The sequence below is a fragment of the Lissotriton helveticus genome, chromosome 1_2 (genome assembly GCF_964261635.1).
Source record: "Lissotriton helveticus chromosome 1_2, aLisHel1.1, whole genome shotgun sequence".
Taxonomy (NCBI): Eukaryota; Metazoa; Chordata; class Amphibia; order Caudata; family Salamandridae; genus Lissotriton; species Lissotriton helveticus.
In genome coordinates this window covers 337,156,252-337,172,402 of record NC_136058.1, presented here as the reverse complement: position 1 = coordinate 337,172,402, position 16,151 = coordinate 337,156,252, and the positions used below count along the sequence as shown (strand labels likewise).

At 39.5% G+C, this 16,151-nt stretch overlaps 29 non-coding genes across 29 annotated transcripts; all 29 read left to right on the top strand.

Annotated features, from left to right (window-relative positions):
- The first annotated feature begins 54 nt into the window (after nucleotides 1–54).
- Nucleotides 55–127, top strand: TRNAK-CUU (transfer RNA lysine (anticodon CUU)). The gene has a single exon. It is a non-coding gene; the product is annotated as a tRNA-Lys (tRNA).
- A 344-nt stretch (nucleotides 128–471) lies between these two features.
- TRNAA-AGC (transfer RNA alanine (anticodon AGC)) lies at nucleotides 472–544 on the top strand. Its single transcript has one exon. It is a non-coding gene; the product is annotated as a tRNA-Ala (tRNA).
- Nucleotides 545–1,738: 1,194 nt separating this feature from the next.
- On the top strand, nucleotides 1,739–1,811 carry TRNAK-CUU (transfer RNA lysine (anticodon CUU)). The gene has a single exon. It is a non-coding gene; the product is annotated as a tRNA-Lys (tRNA).
- Nucleotides 1,812–2,423: 612 nt separating this feature from the next.
- Nucleotides 2,424–2,496, top strand: TRNAK-CUU (transfer RNA lysine (anticodon CUU)). Its single transcript has one exon. It is a non-coding gene; the product is annotated as a tRNA-Lys (tRNA).
- A 344-nt stretch (nucleotides 2,497–2,840) lies between these two features.
- Nucleotides 2,841–2,913, top strand: TRNAA-AGC (transfer RNA alanine (anticodon AGC)). The gene has a single exon. It is a non-coding gene; the product is annotated as a tRNA-Ala (tRNA).
- A 353-nt stretch (nucleotides 2,914–3,266) lies between these two features.
- Nucleotides 3,267–3,339, top strand: TRNAK-CUU (transfer RNA lysine (anticodon CUU)). Its single transcript has one exon. It is a non-coding gene; the product is annotated as a tRNA-Lys (tRNA).
- Nucleotides 3,340–3,951: 612 nt separating this feature from the next.
- TRNAK-CUU (transfer RNA lysine (anticodon CUU)) lies at nucleotides 3,952–4,024 on the top strand. The gene has a single exon. It is a non-coding gene; the product is annotated as a tRNA-Lys (tRNA).
- A 344-nt stretch (nucleotides 4,025–4,368) lies between these two features.
- TRNAA-AGC (transfer RNA alanine (anticodon AGC)) lies at nucleotides 4,369–4,441 on the top strand. The gene has a single exon. It is a non-coding gene; the product is annotated as a tRNA-Ala (tRNA).
- A 352-nt stretch (nucleotides 4,442–4,793) lies between these two features.
- On the top strand, nucleotides 4,794–4,866 carry TRNAK-CUU (transfer RNA lysine (anticodon CUU)). Its single transcript has one exon. It is a non-coding gene; the product is annotated as a tRNA-Lys (tRNA).
- A 341-nt stretch (nucleotides 4,867–5,207) lies between these two features.
- Nucleotides 5,208–5,280, top strand: TRNAA-AGC (transfer RNA alanine (anticodon AGC)). The gene has a single exon. It is a non-coding gene; the product is annotated as a tRNA-Ala (tRNA).
- A 352-nt stretch (nucleotides 5,281–5,632) lies between these two features.
- On the top strand, nucleotides 5,633–5,705 carry TRNAK-CUU (transfer RNA lysine (anticodon CUU)). Its single transcript has one exon. It is a non-coding gene; the product is annotated as a tRNA-Lys (tRNA).
- Nucleotides 5,706–6,317: 612 nt separating this feature from the next.
- TRNAK-CUU (transfer RNA lysine (anticodon CUU)) lies at nucleotides 6,318–6,390 on the top strand. The gene has a single exon. It is a non-coding gene; the product is annotated as a tRNA-Lys (tRNA).
- Nucleotides 6,391–6,734: 344 nt separating this feature from the next.
- On the top strand, nucleotides 6,735–6,807 carry TRNAA-AGC (transfer RNA alanine (anticodon AGC)). Its single transcript has one exon. It is a non-coding gene; the product is annotated as a tRNA-Ala (tRNA).
- Nucleotides 6,808–8,261: 1,454 nt separating this feature from the next.
- TRNAA-AGC (transfer RNA alanine (anticodon AGC)) lies at nucleotides 8,262–8,334 on the top strand. The gene has a single exon. It is a non-coding gene; the product is annotated as a tRNA-Ala (tRNA).
- Nucleotides 8,335–9,372: 1,038 nt separating this feature from the next.
- On the top strand, nucleotides 9,373–9,445 carry TRNAK-CUU (transfer RNA lysine (anticodon CUU)). Its single transcript has one exon. It is a non-coding gene; the product is annotated as a tRNA-Lys (tRNA).
- A 344-nt stretch (nucleotides 9,446–9,789) lies between these two features.
- Nucleotides 9,790–9,862, top strand: TRNAA-AGC (transfer RNA alanine (anticodon AGC)). The gene has a single exon. It is a non-coding gene; the product is annotated as a tRNA-Ala (tRNA).
- A 352-nt stretch (nucleotides 9,863–10,214) lies between these two features.
- TRNAK-CUU (transfer RNA lysine (anticodon CUU)) lies at nucleotides 10,215–10,287 on the top strand. The gene has a single exon. It is a non-coding gene; the product is annotated as a tRNA-Lys (tRNA).
- Nucleotides 10,288–10,631: 344 nt separating this feature from the next.
- TRNAA-AGC (transfer RNA alanine (anticodon AGC)) lies at nucleotides 10,632–10,704 on the top strand. Its single transcript has one exon. It is a non-coding gene; the product is annotated as a tRNA-Ala (tRNA).
- Nucleotides 10,705–11,056: 352 nt separating this feature from the next.
- Nucleotides 11,057–11,129, top strand: TRNAK-CUU (transfer RNA lysine (anticodon CUU)). The gene has a single exon. It is a non-coding gene; the product is annotated as a tRNA-Lys (tRNA).
- A 612-nt stretch (nucleotides 11,130–11,741) lies between these two features.
- TRNAK-CUU (transfer RNA lysine (anticodon CUU)) lies at nucleotides 11,742–11,814 on the top strand. Its single transcript has one exon. It is a non-coding gene; the product is annotated as a tRNA-Lys (tRNA).
- Nucleotides 11,815–12,159: 345 nt separating this feature from the next.
- On the top strand, nucleotides 12,160–12,232 carry TRNAA-AGC (transfer RNA alanine (anticodon AGC)). The gene has a single exon. It is a non-coding gene; the product is annotated as a tRNA-Ala (tRNA).
- A 352-nt stretch (nucleotides 12,233–12,584) lies between these two features.
- TRNAK-CUU (transfer RNA lysine (anticodon CUU)) lies at nucleotides 12,585–12,657 on the top strand. Its single transcript has one exon. It is a non-coding gene; the product is annotated as a tRNA-Lys (tRNA).
- A 612-nt stretch (nucleotides 12,658–13,269) lies between these two features.
- TRNAK-CUU (transfer RNA lysine (anticodon CUU)) lies at nucleotides 13,270–13,342 on the top strand. Its single transcript has one exon. It is a non-coding gene; the product is annotated as a tRNA-Lys (tRNA).
- A 344-nt stretch (nucleotides 13,343–13,686) lies between these two features.
- Nucleotides 13,687–13,759, top strand: TRNAA-AGC (transfer RNA alanine (anticodon AGC)). Its single transcript has one exon. It is a non-coding gene; the product is annotated as a tRNA-Ala (tRNA).
- Nucleotides 13,760–14,111: 352 nt separating this feature from the next.
- Nucleotides 14,112–14,184, top strand: TRNAK-CUU (transfer RNA lysine (anticodon CUU)). The gene has a single exon. It is a non-coding gene; the product is annotated as a tRNA-Lys (tRNA).
- Nucleotides 14,185–14,796: 612 nt separating this feature from the next.
- Nucleotides 14,797–14,869, top strand: TRNAK-CUU (transfer RNA lysine (anticodon CUU)). Its single transcript has one exon. It is a non-coding gene; the product is annotated as a tRNA-Lys (tRNA).
- A 344-nt stretch (nucleotides 14,870–15,213) lies between these two features.
- Nucleotides 15,214–15,286, top strand: TRNAA-AGC (transfer RNA alanine (anticodon AGC)). Its single transcript has one exon. It is a non-coding gene; the product is annotated as a tRNA-Ala (tRNA).
- Nucleotides 15,287–15,638: 352 nt separating this feature from the next.
- Nucleotides 15,639–15,711, top strand: TRNAK-CUU (transfer RNA lysine (anticodon CUU)). Its single transcript has one exon. It is a non-coding gene; the product is annotated as a tRNA-Lys (tRNA).
- Nucleotides 15,712–16,055: 344 nt separating this feature from the next.
- TRNAA-AGC (transfer RNA alanine (anticodon AGC)) lies at nucleotides 16,056–16,128 on the top strand. The gene has a single exon. It is a non-coding gene; the product is annotated as a tRNA-Ala (tRNA).
- Nucleotides 16,129–16,151: the final 23 nt, after the last annotated feature.

The window sequence follows — 16,151 nt, the reverse complement described above, 5'->3', positions numbered from 1 at the left end:
GAACTGGTTTTCTTAATGAAAAACGATCAGTTTGCATACTACTTTAAAGAGGGAGCCCGGCTAGCTCAGTCGGTAGAGCATGAGACTCTTAATCTCAGGGTCGTGGGTTCGAGCCCCACGTTGGGCGAAAACGAGTAATTTTTGCAGGATTATTGCATTGGATCTCATAATATGGCAATTAATCTTGCATTAGACATGCAATAACTCCCAAAAATTGTATATCTTTGGTTTCCCATTGGTGGGAAATGTAACTTCAAGATTAGGTAGGGCATTAGTCTAGATTAACATACAGCGATATTACTCCTATTCAAGTACTAAACAGGCCAACCTGAACTGTAAAACATCCCCTAAGTGGAGGTAAGGCATCAGTTAGGAGTGAACTGAACACTCATGTAATGGGCAATTTGACGTCAAATAAAGTGTGGAAGGCATTAACATTACTTTTGAAATGTTATTCTGAGGGAGCACACAGGGGAATTAGCTCAAATGGTAGAGCGCTCGCTTAGCATGCGAGAGGTAGCGGGATCGATGCCCGCATTCTCCATTCTAAAATGTACATACATTTTATTTTTAACTTGTCATTGCCAAGCTTGTTGCATAGTAAGAACAGATAAATCACAGATGGCTTTCATATATGGTCACATCATAACAACTAAAGGGGTTTTATCAAAAGGGTTTAGGTATTCGTTAGCTTGTGAGAGCAATTTGAGTTCTTATGCAATCTCACAATGACATTTCCACAACTTCCATTTCAATTTTGTCTCCTTTTACTTGACACTCTGTCCACTGAGGGATCTATAAATGATAAGTTCCTTGAAAAACAAGAGTTGAGGAATATCCAGGAACTGGTTTTCTTAATGAAAAATGATCAGTTTGCATTCTACTTTAAAGAGGGAGCCCGGCTAGCTCAGTCGGTAGAGCATGAGACTCTTAATCTCAGGGTCGTGGGTTCGAGCCCCACATTGTGCGAAAACGAGTAATTTTTGCAGGATTATTGCATTGGATCTCATAATATGGCAATTAATCTTGCATTAGACATGCAATAACTCCCAAAAATTGTATATCTTTGGTTTCCCATTGGTGGGAAATGTAACTTCAAGATTAGGTAGGGCATTAGTCTAGATTAACATACAGCGATATTACTCCTATTCAAGTACTAAACAGGCCAACCTGAACTGTAAAACATCCCCTAAGTGGAGGTAAGGCATCAGTTAGGAGTGAACTGAACACTCATGTAATGGGCAATTTGACGTCAAATAAAGTGTGGAAGGCATTAACATTACTTTTGAAATGTTATTCTGATGGAGCACACAGGGGAATTAGCTCAAATGGTAGAGCGCTCGCTTAGCATGCGAGAGGTAGCGGAATCGATGCCCGCATTCTCCATTCTAAAATGTACATACATTTTATTTTTAACTTGTCATTGCCAAGCTTGTTGCATAGTAAGAACAGATAAATCACAGATGGCTTTCATATATGGTCACATCATAACAACTAAAGGGGTTTTATCAAAAGGGTTTAGGTATTCGTTAGCTTGTGAGAGCAATTTGAGTTCTTATGCAATCTCACAATGACATTTCCACAACTTCCATTTCAATTTTGTCTCCTTTTACTTGACACTCTGTCCACTGAGGGATCTATAAATGATAAGTTCCTTGAAAAACAAGAGTTGAGGAATATCCAGGAACTGGTTTTCTTAATGAAAAATGATCAGTTTGCATTCTACTTTAAAGAGGGAGCCCGGCTAGCTCAGTCGGTAGAGCATGAGACTCTTAATCTCAGGGTCGTGGGTTCGAGCCCCACGTTGTGCGAAAACGAGTAATTTTTGCAGGATTATTGCATTGGATCTCATAATATGGCAATTAATCTTGCATTAGACATGCAATAACTCCCAAAAATTGTATATCTTTGGTTTCCCATTGGTGGGAAATGTAACTTCAAGATTAGGTAGGGCATTAGTCAGCGATATTACTCCTATTCAAGTACTAAACAGGCCAACCTGAACTGTAAAACATCCCCTAAGTGGAGGTAAGGCATCAGTTAGGAGTGAACTGAACACTCATGTAATGGGCAATTTGACGTCAAATAAAGTGTCGTAGGCATTAACATTACTTTTGAAATGTTATTCTGAGGGAGCACACAGGGGAAGTAGCTCAAATGGTAGAGCGCTCGCTTAGCATGCGAGAGGTAGCGGGATTGATGCCCGCATTCTCCATTCTAAAATGTACATACATTTTATTTTTAACTTGTCATTGCCAAGCTTGTTGCATAGTAAGAACAGATAAATCACAGATGGCTTTCATATATGGTCCACTGAGGGATCTATAAATGATAAGTTCCTTGAAAAACAAGAGTTGAGGAATATCCAGGAACTGGTTTTCTTAATGAAAAACGATCAGTTTGCATACTACTTTAAAGAGGGAGCCCGGCTAGCTCAGTCGGTAGAGCATGAGACTCTTAATCTCAGGGTCGTGGGTTCGAGCCCCATGTTGGGCGAAAACGAGTAATTTTTGCAGGATTATTGCATTGGATCTCATAATATGGCAATTAATCTTGCATTAGACATGCAATAACTCCCAAAAATTGTATATCTTTGGTTTCCCATTGGTGGGAAATGTAACTTCAAGATTAGGTAGGGCATTAGTCTAGATTAACATACAGCGATATTACTCCTATTCAAGTACTAAACAGGCCAACCTGAACTGTAAAACATCCCCTAAGTGGAGGTAAGGCATCAGTTAGGAGTGAACTGAACACTCATGTAATGGGCAATTTGACGTCAAATAAAGTGTGGAAGGCATTAACATTACTTTTGAAATGTTATTCTGAGGGAGCACACAGGGGAATTAGCTCAAATGGTAGAGTGCTCGCTTAGCATGCGAGAGGTAGCGGGATCGATGCCCGCATTCTCCATTCTAAAATGTACATACATTTTATTTTTAACTTGTCATTGCCAAGCTTGTTGCATAGTAAGAACAGATAAATCACAGATGGCTTTCATATATGGTCACATCATAACAACTAAAGGGGTTTTATCAAAAGGGTTTAGGTATTCGTTAGCTTGTGAGAGCAATTTGAGTTCTTATGCAATCTCACAATGACATTTCCACAACTTCCATTTCAATTTTGTCTCCTTTTACTTGACACTCTGTCCAATAAAGGGATCTATAAATGATAAGTTCCTTGAAAAACAAGAGTTGAGGAATATCCAGGAACTGGTTTTCTTAATGAAAAACGATCAGTTTGCATTCTAATTTAAAGAGGGAGCCCGGCTAGCTCAGTCGGTAGAGCATGAGACTCTTAATCTCAGGGTCGTGGGTTCGAGCCCCACGTTGGGCGAAAACGAGTAATTTTTGCAGGATTATTGCATTGGATCTCATAATATGGCAATTAATCTTGCATTAGACATGCAATAACTCCCAAAAATTGTATATCTTTGGTTTCCCATTGGTGGGAAATGTAACTTCAAGATTAGGTAGGGCATTAGTCAGCGATATTACTCCTATTCAAGTACTAAACAGGCCAACCTGAACTGTAAAACATCCCCTAAGTGGAGGTAAGGCATCAGTTAGGAGTGAACTGAACACTCATGTAATGGGCAATTTGACGTCAAATAAAGTGTCGTAGGCATTAACATTACTTTTGAAATGTTATTCTGAGGGAGCACACAGGGGAAGTAGCTCAAATGGTAGAGCGCTCGCTTAGCATGCGAGAAGTAGCGGGATTGATGCCCGCATTCTCCATTCTAAAATGTACATACATTTTATTTTTAACTTGTCATTGCCAAGCTTGTTGCATAGTAAGAACAGATAAATCACAGATGGCTTTCATATATGGTCCACTGAGGGATCTATAAATGATAAGTTCCTTGAAAAACAATAGTTGAGGAATATCCAGGAACTGGTTTTCTTAATGAAAAACGATCAGTTTGCATACTACTTTAAAGAGGGAGCCCGGCTAGCTCAGTCGGTAGAGCATGAGACTCTTAATCTCAGGGTCGTGGGTTCGAGCCCCACGTTGGGCGAAAACGAGTAATTTTTGCAGGATTATTGCATTGGATCTCATAATATGGCAATTAATCTTGCATTAGACATGCAATAACTCCCAAAAATTGTATATCTTTGGTTTCCCATTGGTGGGAAATGTAACTTCAAGATTAGGTAGGGCATTAGTCTAGATTAACATACAGCGATATTACTCCTATTCAAGTACTAAACAGGCCAACCTGAACTGTAAAACATCCCCTAAGTGGAGGTAAGGCATCAGTTAGGAGTGAACTGAACACTCATGTAATGGGCAATTTGACGTCAAATAAAGTGTGGAAGGCATTAACATTACTTTTGAAATGTTATTCTGAGGGAGCACACAGGGGAATTAGCTCAAATGGTAGAGCGCTCGCTTAGCATGCGAGAGGTAGCGGGATCGATGCCCGCATTCTCCATTCTAAAATGTACATACATTTTATTTTTAACTTGTCATTGCCAAGCTTGTTGCATAGTAAGAACAGATAAATCACAGATGGCTTTCATATATGGTCACATCATAACAACTAAAGGGGTTTTATCAAAAGGGTTTAGGTATTCGTTAGCTTGTGAGAGCAATTTGAGTTCTTATGCAATCTCACAATGACATTTCCACAACTTCCATTTCAATTTTGTCTCCTTTTACTTGACACTCTGTCCACTGAGGGATCTATAAATGATAAGTTCCTTGAAAAACAAGAGTTGAGGAATATCCAGGAACTGGTTTTCTTAATGAAAAATGATCAGTTTGCATTCTACTTTAAAGAGGGAGCCCGGCTAGCTCAGTCGGTAGAGCATGAGACTCTTAATCTCAGGGTCGTGGGTTCGAGCCCCACGTTGTGCGAAAACGAGTAATTTTTGCAGGATTATTGCATTGGATCTCATAATATGGCAATTAATCTTGCATTAGACATGCAATAACTCCCAAAAATTGTATATCTTTGGTTTCCCATTGGTGGGAAATGTAACTTCAAGATTAGGTAGGGCATTAGTCTAGATTAACATACAGCGATATTACTATTCAAGTACTAAACAGGCCAACCTGAACTGTAAAACATCCCCTAAGTGGAGGTAAGGCATCAGTTAGGAGTGAACTGAACACTCATGTAATGGGCAATTTGACGTCAAATAAAGTGTGGAAGGCATTAACATTACTTTTGAAATGTTATTCTGATGGAGCACACAGGGGAATTAGCTCAAATGGTAGAGCGCTCGCTTAGCATGCGAGAGGTAGCGGGATCGATGCCCGCATTCTCCATTCTAAAATGTACATACATTTTATTTTTAACTTGTCATTGCCAAGCTTGTTGCATAGTAAGAACAGATAAATCACAGATGGCTTTCATATATGGTCACATCATAACAACTAAAGGGGTTTTATCAAAAGGGTTTAGGTATTCGTTAGCTTGTGAGAGCAATTTGAGTTCTTATGCAATCTCACAATGACATTTCCACAACTTCCATTTCAATTTTGTCTCCTTTTACTTGACACTCTGTCCACTGAGGGATCTATAAATGATAAGTTCCTTGAAAAACAAGAGTTGAGGAATATCCAGGAACTGGTTTTCTTAATGAAAAATGATCAGTTTGCATTCTACTTTAAAGAGGGAGCCCGGCTAGCTCAGTCGGTAGAGCATGAGACTCTTAATCTCAGGGTCGTGGGTTCGAGCCCCACGTTGGGCAAAAACGAGTAATTTTTGCAGGATTATTGCATTGGATCTCATAATATGGCAATTAATCTTGCATTAGACATGCAATAACTCCCAAAAATTGTATATCTTTGGTTTCCCATTGGTGGGAAATGTAACTTCAAGATTAGGTAGGGCATTAGTCAGCGATATTACTCCTATTCAAGTACTAAACAGGCCAACCTGAACTGTAAAACATCCCCTAAGTGGAGGTAAGGCATCAGTTAGGAGTGAACTGAACACTCATGTAATGGGCAATTTGACGTCAAATAAAGTGTCGTAGGCATTAACATTACTTTTGAAATGTTATTCTGAGGGAGCACACAGGGGAAGTAGCTCAAATGGTAGAGCGCTCGCTTAGCATGCGAGAGGTAGCGGGATTGATGCCCGCATTCTCCATTCTAAAATGTACATACATTTTATTTTTAACTTGTCATTGCCAAGCTTGTTGCATAGTAAGAACAGATAAATCACAGATGGCTTTCATATATGGTCCACTGAGGGATCTATAAATGATAAGTTCCTTGAAAAACAAGAGTTGAGGAATATCCAGGAACTGGTTTTCTTAATGAAAAACGATCAGTTTGCATACTACTTTGAAGAGGGAGCCCGGCTAGCTCAGTCGGTAGAGTATGAGACTCTTAATCTCAGGGTCGTGGGTTCGAGCCCCATGTTGGGCGAAAACGAGTAATTTTTGCAGGATTATTGCATTGGATCTCATAATATGGCAATTAATCTTGCATTAGACATGCAATAACTCCCAAAAATTGTATATCTTTGGTTTCCCATTGGTGGGAAATGTAACTTCAAGATTAGGTAGGGCATTAGTCTAGATTAACATACATCGATATTACTCCTATTCAAGTACTAAACAGGCCAACCTGAACTGTAAAACATCCCCTAAGTGGAGGTAAGGCATCAGTTAGGAGTGAACTGAACACTCATGTAATGGGCAATTTGACGTCAAATAAAGTGTGGAAGGCATTAACATTACTTTTGAAATGTTATTCTGAGGGAGTACACAGGGGAATTAGCTCAAATGGTAGAGTGCTCGCTTAGCATGCGAGAGGTAGCGGGATCGATGCCCGCATTCTCCATTCTAAAATGTACATACATTTTATTTTTAACTTGTCATTGCCAAGCTTGTTGCATAGTAAGAACAGATAAATCACAGATGGCTTTCATATATGGTCACATCGTAACAACTAAAGGGGTTTTATCAAAAGGGTTTAGGTATTCGTTAGCTTGTGAGAGCAATTTGAGTTCTTATGCAATCTCACAATGACATTTCCACAACTTCCATTTCAATTTTGTCTCCTTTTACTTGACACTCTGTCCACTGAGGGATCTATAAATGATAAGTTCCTTGAAAAACAAGAGTTGAGGAATATCCAGGAACTGGTTTTCTTAATGAAAAATGATCAGTTTGCATTCTACTTTAAAGAGGGAGCCCGGCTAGCTCAGTCGGTAGAGCATGAGACTCTTAATCTCAGGGTCGTGTGTTCGCGCCCCACGTTGTGCGAAAACGAGTAATTTTTGCAGGATTATTGTATTGGATCTCATAATATGGCAATTAATCTTGCATTAGACATGCAATAACTCCCAAAAATTGTATATCTTTGGTTTCCCATTGGTGGGAAATGTAACTTCAAGATTAGGTAGGGCATTAGTCAGCGATATTACTCCTATTCAAGTACTAAACAGGCCAACCTGAACTGTAAAACATCCCCTAAGTGGAGGTAAGGCATCAGTTAGGAGTGAACTGAACACTCATGTAATGGGCAATTTGACGTCAAATAAAGTGTCGTAGGCATTAACATTACTTTTGAAATGTTATTCTGAGGGAGCACACAGGGGAATTAGCTCAAATGGAAGAGCGCTCGCTTAGCATGCGAGAGGTAGCGGGATTGATGCCCGCATTCTCCATTCTAAAATGTACATACATTTTATTTTTAACTTGTCATTGCCAAGCTTGTTGCATAGTAAGAACAGATAAATCACAGATGGCTTTCATATATGGTCCACTGAGGGATCTATAAATGATAAGTTCCTTGAAAAACAAGAGTTGAGGAATATCCAGGAACTGGTTTTCTTAATGAAAAACGATCAGTTTGCATACTACTTTAAAGAGGGAGCCCGGCTAGCTCAGTCGGTAGAGCATGAGACTCTTAATCTCAGGTTCGTGGGTTCCTGCCCCACGTTGGGCGAAAACGATTAATTTTTGCAGGATTATTGCATTGGATCTCATAATATGGCAATTAATCTTGCATTTGACATGCAATAACTCCCAAAAATTGTATATCTTTGGTTTCCCATTGGTGGGAAATGTAACTTCAAGATTAGGTAGGGCATTAGTCTAGATTAACATACAGCGATATTACTCCTATTCAAGTACTTAACAGGCCAACCTGAACTGTAAAACATCCCCTAAGTGAAGGTAAGGCATCAGTTAGGAGTGAACTGAACACTCATGTAATGGGCAATTTGACGTCAAATAAAGTGTCGTAGGCATTAACATTACTTTTGAAATGTTATTCTGAGGGAGCACACAGGGGAATTAGCTCAAATGGTAGAGCGCTCGCTTAGCATGCGAGAGGTAGCGGGATCGATGCCCGCATTCTCCATTCTAAAATGTACATACATTTTATTTTTAACTTGTCATTGCCAGGCTTGTTGCATAGTAAGAACAGATAAATCACAGATGGCTTTCATATATGGTCACATCATAACAACTAAAGGGGTTTTATCAAAAGGGTTTAGGTATTCGTTAGCTTGTGAGAGCAATTTGAGTTCCTATGCAATCTCACAATGACATTTCCACAACTTCCATTTCAATTTTGTCTCATTTTACTTGACACTCTGTCCACTGAGGGATCTATAAATGATAAGTTCCTTGAAAAACAAGAGTTGAGGAATATCCAGGAACTGGTTTTCTTAATGAAAAACGATCAGTTTGCATTCTACTTTAAAGAGGGAGCCCGGCAAGCTCAGTCGGTAGAGCATGAGACTCTTAATCTCAGGGTCGTGGGTTTGAGCCCCACGTTGGGCGAAAACGAGTATTTTTTGCAGGATTATTGCATTGGATCTCATAATATGGCAATTAATCTTGCATTAGACATGCAATAACTCCCAAAAATTGTATATCTTTGGTTTCCCATTGGTGGGAAATGTAACTTCAAGATTAGGTAGGGCATTAGTCAGCGATATTACTCCTATTCAAGTACTAAACAGGCCAACCTGAACTGTAAAACATCCCCTAAGTGGAGGTAAGGCATCAGTTAGGAGTGAACTGAACACTCATGTAATGGGCAATTTGACGTCAAATAAAGTGTCGTAGGCATTAACATTACTTTTGAAACGTTATTCTGAGGGAGCACACAGGGGAATTAGCTCAAATGGTAGAGCGCTCGCTTAGCATGCGAGAGGTAGCGGGATTGATGCCCGCATTCTCCATTCTAAAATGTACATACATTTTACTTTTTAACTTGTCATTGCCAAGCTTGTTGCATAGTAAGAACAGATAAATCACAGATGGCTTTCATATATGGTCCACTGAGGGATCTATAAATGATAAGTTCCTTGAAAAACAAGAGTTGAGGAATATCCAGGAACTGGTTTTCTTAATGAAAAACGATCAGTTTGCATACTACTTTAAAGAGGCAGCCTGGCTAGCTCAGTCGGTAGAGCATGAGACTCTTAATCTCAGGGTCGTGGGTTCGAGCCCCACGTTGGGCGAAAACGAGTAATTTTTGCAGGATTATTGCATTGGATCTCATAATATGGCAATTAATCTTGCATTAGACATGCAATAACTCCCAAAAATTGTATATCTTTGGTTTCCCATTGGTGGGAAATGTAACTTCAAGATTAGGTAGGGCATTAGTCTAGATTAACATACAGCGATATTACTCCTATTCAAGTACTAAACAGTCCAACCTGAACTGTAAAACATCCCCTAAGTGGAGGTAAGGCATCAGTTAGGAGTGAACTGAACACTCATGTAATGGGCAATTTGACGTCAAATAAAGTGTGGAAGGCATTAACATTACTTTTGAAATGTTATTCTGAGGGAGCACACAGGGGAATTAGCTCAAATGGTAGAGCGCTCGCTTAGCATGCGAGAGGTAGCGGGATCGATGCCCGCATTCTCCATTCTAAAATGTACATACATTTTATTTTTAACTTGTCATTGCCAAGCTTGTTGCATAGTAAGAACAGATAAATCACAGATGGCTTTCATATATGGTCACATCATAACAACTAAAGGGGTTTTATCAAAAGGGTTTAGGTATTCGTTAGCTTGTGAGAGCAATTTGAGTTCTTATGCAATCTCACAATGACATTTCCACAACTTCCATTTCAATTTTGTCTCATTTTACTTGACACTCTGTCCACTGAGGGATCTATAAATGATAAGTTCCTTGAAAAACAAGAGTTGAGGAATTTCCAGGAACTGGTTTTCTTAATGAAAAACGATCAGTTTGCATACTACTTTAAAGAGGGAGCCCGGCTAGCTCAGTCGGTAGAGCATGAGACTCTTAATCTCAGGGTCGTGGGTTCGAGCCCCACGTTGGGCGAAAACGAGTAATTTTTGCAGGATTATTGCATTGGATCTCATAATATGGCAATTAATCTTGCATTAGACATGCAATAACTCCCAAAAATTGTATATCTTTGGTTTCCCATTGGTGGGAAATGTAACTTCAAGATTAGGTAGGGCATTAGTCTAGATTAACATACAGCGATATTACTCCTATTCAAGTACTAAACAGTCCAACCTGAACTGTAAAACATCCCCTAAGTGGAGGTAAGGCATCAGTTAGGAGTGAACTGAACACTCATGTAATGGGCAATTTGACGTCAAATAAAGTGTGGAAGGCATTAACATTACTTTTGAAATGTTATTCTGAGGGAGCACACAGGGGAATTAGCTCAAATGGTAGAGCGCTCGCTTAGCATGCGAGAGGTAGCGGGATCGATGCCCGCATTCTCCATTCTAAAATGTACATACATTTTATTTTTAACTTGTCATTGCCAAGCTTGTTGCATAGTAAGAACAGATAAATCACAGATGGCTTTCATATATGGTCACATCATAACAACTAAAGGGGTTTTATCAAAAGGGTTTAGGTATTCGTTAGCTTGTGAGAGCAATTTGAGTTCTTATGCAATCTCACAATGACATTTCCACAACTTCCATTTCAATTTTGTCTCATTTTACTTGACACTCTGTCCACTGAGGGATCTATAAATGATAAGTTCCTTGAAAAACAAGAGTTGAGGAATATCCAGGAACTGGTTTTCTTAATGAAAAACGATCAGTTTGCATACTACTTTAAAGAGGGAGCCCGGCTAGCTCAGTCGGTAGAGCATGAGACTCTTAATCTCAGGGTCGTGGGTTCGAGCCCCACGTTGGGCGAAAACGAGTAATTTTTGCAGGATTATTGCATTGGATCTCATAATATGGCAATTAATCTTGCATTAGACATGCAATAACTCCCAAAAATTGTATATCTTTGGTTTCCCATTGGTGGGAAATGTAACTTCAAGATTAGGTAGGGCATTAGTCAGCGATATTACTCCTATTCAAGTACTAAACAGGCCAACCTGAACTGTAAAACATCCCCTAAGTGGAGGTAAGGCATCAGTTAGGAGTGAACTGAACACTCATGTAATGGGCAATTTGACGTCAAATAAAGTGTCGTAGGCATTAACATTACTTTTGAAATGTTATGCTGAGGGAGCACACAGGGGAATTATCTCAAATGGTAGAGCGCTCGCTTAGCATGCGAGAGGTAGCGGGATTGATGCCCGCATTCTCCATTCTAAAATGTAAATACATTTTATTTTTAACTTGTCATTGCCAAGCTTGTTGCATAGTAAGAACAGATAAATCAAAGATGGCTTTCATATATGGTCCACTGAGGGATCTATAAATGATAAGTTCCTTGAAAAACAAGAGTTGAGGAATATCCAGGAACTGGTTTTCTTAATGAAAAACGATCAGTTTGCATACTACTTTAAAGAGGGAGCCCGGCTAGCTCAGTCGGTAGAGCATGAGACTCTTAATCTCAGGGTCGTGGGTTCGAGCCCCACGTTGGGCGAAAATGAGTAATTTTTGCAGGATTATTGCATTGGATCTCATAATATGGCAATTAATCTTGCATTAGACATGCAATAACTCCCAAAAATTGTATATCTTTGGTTTCCCATTGGTGGGAAATGTAACTTCAAGATTAGGTAGGGCATTAGTCTAGATTAACATACAGCGATATTACTCCTATTCAAGTACTAAACAGGCCAACCTGAACTGTAAAACATCCCCTAAGTGGAGGTAAGGCATCAGTTAGGAGTGAACTGAACACTCACGTAATGGGTAATTTGACGTCAAATAAAGTGTGGAAGGCATTAACATTACTTTTGAAATGTTATTCTGAGGGAGCACACAAGGGGAATTAGCTCAAATGGTAGAGCGCTCGCTTAGCATGCGAGAGGTAGCGGGATCGATGCCCGCATTCTCCATTCTAAAATGTACATACATTTTATTTTTAACTTGTCATTGCCAAGCTTGTTGCATAGTAAGAACAGATAAATCACAGATGGCTTTCATATATGGTCACATCATAACAACTAAAGGGGTTTTATCAAAAGGGTTTAGGTATTCGTTAGCTTGTGAGAGCAATTTGAGTTCTTATGCAATCTCACAATGACATTTCCACAACTTCCATTTCAATTTTGTCTCCTTTTACTTGACACTCTGTCCACTGAGGGATCTATAAATGATAAGTTCCTTGAAAAACAAGAGTTGAGGAATATCCAGGAACTGGTTTTCTTAATGAAAAACGATCAGTTTGCATTCTACTTTAAAGAGGGAGCCCGGCTAGCTCAGTCGGTAGAGCATGAGACTCTTAATCTCAGGGTCGTGGGTTCGAGCCCCACGTTGGGTGAAAACGAGTAATTTTTGCAGGATTATTGCATTGGATCTCATAATATGGCAATTAATCTTGCATTAGACATGCAATAACTCCCAAAAATTGTATATCTTTGGTTTCCCATTGGTGGGAAATGTAACTTCAAGATTAGGTAGGGCATTAGTCAGCGATATTACTCCTATTCAAGTACTAAACAGGCCAACCTGAACTGTAAAACATCCCCTAAGTGGAGGTAAGGCATCAGTTAGGAGTGAACTGAACACTCATGTAATGGGCAATTTGACGTCAAATAAAGTGTCGTAGGCATTAACATTACTTTTGAAATGTTATTCTGAGGGAGCACACAGGGGAAGTAGCTCAAATGGTAGAGCGCTCGCTTAGCATGCGAGAGGTAGCGGGATTGATGCCCGCATTCTCCATTCTAAAATGTACATACATTTTATTTTTAACTGGTCATTGCCAAGCTTGTTGCATAGTAAGAACAGATAAATCACAGATGGCTTTCATATATGGTCCACTGAGGGATCTATAAATGATAAGTTCCTTGAAAAACAAGAGTTGAGGAATATCCAGGAACTGGTTTTCTTAATGAAAAACGATCAGTTTGCATACTACTTTAAAGAGGGAGCCCGGCTAGCTCAGTCGGTAGAGCATGAGACTCTTAATCTCAGGGTCGTGGGTTCGAGCCCCACGTTGGGCGAAAACGAGTAATTTTTGCAGGATTATTGCATTGGATCTCATAATATGGCAATTAATCTTGCATTAGACATGCAATAACTCCCAAAAATTGTATATCTTTGGTTTCCCATTGGTGGGAAATGTAACTTCAAGATTAGGTAGGGCATTAGTCTAGATTAACATACAGCGATATTACTCCTATTCAAGTACTAAACAGGCCAACCTGAACTGTAAAACATCCCCTAAGTGGAGGTAAGGCATCAGTTAGGAGTGAACTGAACACTCATGTAATGGGCAATTTGACGTCAAATAAAGTGTGGAAGGCATTAACATTACTTTTGAAATGTTATTCTGAGGGAGCACACAGGGGAATTAGCTCAAATGGTAGAGCGCTCGCTTAGCATGCGAGAGGTAGCGGGATCGATGCCCGCATTCTCCATTCTAAAATGTACATACATTTTATTTTTAACTTGTCATTGCCAAGCTTGTTGCATAGTAAGAACAGATAAATCACAGATGGCTTTCATATATGGTCACATCATAACAACTAAAGGGGTTTTATCAAAAGGGTTTAGGTATTCGTTAGCTTGTGAGAGCAATTTGAGTTCTTATGCAATCTCACAATGACATTTCCACAACTTCCATTTCAATTTTGTCTCCTTTTACTTGACACTCTGTCCACTGAGGGATCTATAAATGATAAGTTCCTTGAAAAACAAGAGTTGAGGAATATCCAGGAACTGGTTTTCTTAATGAAAAACGATCAGTTTGCATTCTACTTTAAAGAGGGAGCCCGGCTAGCTCAGTCGGTAGAGCATGAGACTCTTAATCTCAGGGTCGTGGGTTCGAGCCCCACGTTGGGTGAAAACGAGTAATTTTTGCAGGATTATTGCATTGGATCTCATAATATGGCAATTAATCTTGCATTAGACATGCAATAACTCCCAAAAATTGTATATCTTTGGTTTCCCATTGGTGGGAAATGTAACTTCAAGATTAGGTAGGGCATTAGTCAGCGATATTACTCCTATTCAAGTACTAAACAGGCCAACCTGAACTGTAAAACATCCCCTAAGTGGAGGTAAGGCATCAGTTAGGAGTGAACTGAACACTCATGTAATGGGCAATTTGACGTCAAATAAAGTGTCGTAGGCATTAACATTACTTTTGAAATGTTATTCTGAGGGAGCACACAGGGGAAGTAGCTCAAATGGTAGAGCGCTCGCTTAGCATGCGAGAGGTAGCGGGATTGATGCCCGCATTCTCCATTCTAAAATGTACATACATTTTATTTTTAACTGGTCATTGCCAAGCTTGTTGCATAGTAAGAACAGATAAATCACAGATGGCTTTCATATATGGTCCACTGAGGGATCTATAAATGATAAGTTCCTTGAAAAACAAGAGTTGAGGAATATCCAGGAACTGGTTTTCTTAATGAAAAACGATCAGTTTGCATACTACTTTAAAGAGGGAGCCCGGCTAGCTCAGTCGGTAGAGCATGAGACTCTTAATCTCAGGGTCGTGGGTTCGAGCCCCACGTTGGGCGAAAACGAGTAATTTTTGCAGGATTATTGCATTGGATCTCATAATATGGCAATTAATCTTGCATTAGACATGCAATAACTCCCAAAAATTGTATATCTTTGGTTTCCCATTGGTGGGAAATGTAACTTCAAGATTAGGTAGGGCATTAGTCTAGATTAACATACAGCGATATTACTCCTATTCAAGTACTAAACAGGCCAACCTGAACTGTAAAACATCCCCTAAGTGGAGGTAAGGCATCAGTTAGGAGTGAACTGAACACTCATGTAATGGGCAATTTGACGTCAAATAAAGTGTGGAAGGCATTAACATTACTTTTGAAATGTTATTCTGAGGGAGCACACAGGGGAATTAGCTCAAATGGTAGAGCGCTCGCTTAGCATGCGAGAGGTAGCGGGATCGATGCCCGCATTCTCCATTCTAAAATGTACATACATTTTATTTTTAACTTGTCATTGCCAAGCTTGTTGCATAGTAAGAACAGATAAATCACAGATGGCTTTCATATATGGTCACATCATAACAACTAAAGGGGTTTTAGCAAAAGGGTTTAGGTATTCGTTAGCTTGTGAGAGCAATTTGAGTTCTTATGCAATCTCACAATGACATTTCCACAACTTCCATTTCAATTTTGTCTCATTTTACTTGACACTCTGTCCACTGAGGGATCTATAAATGATAAGTTCCTTGAAAAACAAGAGTTGAGGAATTTCCAGGAACTGGTTTTCTTAATGAAAAACGATCAGTTTGCATACTACTTTAAAGAGGGAGCCCGGCTAGCTCAGTCGGTAGAGCATGAGACTCTTAATCTCAGGGTCGTGGGTTCGAGCCCCACGTTGGGTGAAAACGAGTAATTTTTGCAGGATTATTGCATTGGATCTCATAATATGGCAATTAATCTTGCATTAGACATGCAATAACTCCCAAAAATTGTATATCTTTGGTTTCCCATTGGTGGGAAATGTAACTTCAAGATTAGGTAGGGCATTAGTCTAGATTAACATACAGCGATATTACTCCTATTCAAGTACTAAACAGTCCAACCTGAACTGTAAAACATCCCCTAAGTGGAGGTAAGGCATCAGTTAGGAGTGAACTGAACACTCATGTAATGGGCAATTTGACGTCAAATAAAGTGTGGAAGGCATTAACATTACTTTTGAAATGTTATTCTGAGGGAGCACACAGGGGAATTAGCTCAAATGGTAGAGCGCTCGCTTAGCATGCGAGAGGTAGCGGGATCGATGCCCGCATTCTCCATTCTAAAATGTACATACATTTTA